This window comes from Myotis davidii, unplaced genomic scaffold, assembly GCF_000327345.1.
Source record: "Myotis davidii unplaced genomic scaffold, ASM32734v1 C63168058, whole genome shotgun sequence".
In the NCBI taxonomy this organism is placed as follows: domain Eukaryota; kingdom Metazoa; phylum Chordata; class Mammalia; order Chiroptera; family Vespertilionidae; genus Myotis; species Myotis davidii.
In genome coordinates, this window is record NW_006364463.1 from 1 (window position 1) to 756 (window position 756).

Consider the following 756-nt stretch of genomic DNA (forward strand, 5'->3'; position numbering starts at 1 on the left):
CAAGACCAAGGAAGGCGTGGTGGAGATCAGCGGTGAGAACCCCACCCCGGCCCGGCCCAGTGGGGGTGAAGCTAACGGGGCGGGCGGGGAGCCCGGGCCGTGAAAAGTTAGCCTCCTGGCCCCGAGGACACCCGCCGGTGCCCTCTTCTCCGGAATGGGGGGTGAGGATAGCTCCCAACGGAACTTCTGGCCCCCAAAACCGCTCTCTTAGGGGAAGAGGCGGCCTCTTCCAGCGGAGATGTTACACCCCCTCAGTCCCTCCCCCAGCGTCCAGGTTCCCGGGCGCTGTCCCTGCCTCTTTCCCGGTCCGTGGAGGGGGCGTGTGCGCCAGGCGAATGGAACTTTGCCGAAGTCGATGAGGGCCTGGGACAGTCCGGGAGGGGCGGGCCCCAAAACTCTCCACCAGTTTGGGTCGGCCATGAGTCCCGGCCACTAGGTGGGGCGTGTTTGGATGTAGCTGAGAAGCGGTCCCCGCTCACCTCTGACCTTCTTCCCTTCCCAGGCAAGCACGAAGAGAGGCAGGATGAGCACGGCTACATTTCCCGCTGCTTCACTCGGAAATACACGTGAGCTTGGGCACTCGGTGGTGGGGGGCGGGAGGATACGTGACTCAGCTGTGCGTGACTCTTGTCCTCCTTTTCTGCGAGTCCAGGCTTCCCCCTGGTGTGGACCCCACCCTGGTGTCTTCTTCCCTGTCCCCTGAGGGCACGCTCACCGTTGAGGCCCCGATGCCCAAGCCAGCCAGCCAGTCATCAG

The 756-nt window shown here is 64.7% G+C and overlaps 1 long non-coding RNA gene across 1 annotated transcript; it reads left to right on the forward strand.

The window, feature by feature from the left end:
• LOC102767745 lies at nucleotides 1–750 on the forward strand. The gene is made up of 3 exons (XR_436384.1): nucleotides 1–32; nucleotides 503–566; nucleotides 653–750. It is a non-coding gene; the product is annotated as an uncharacterized LOC102767745 (long non-coding RNA).
• Nucleotides 751–756: the final 6 nt, after the last annotated feature.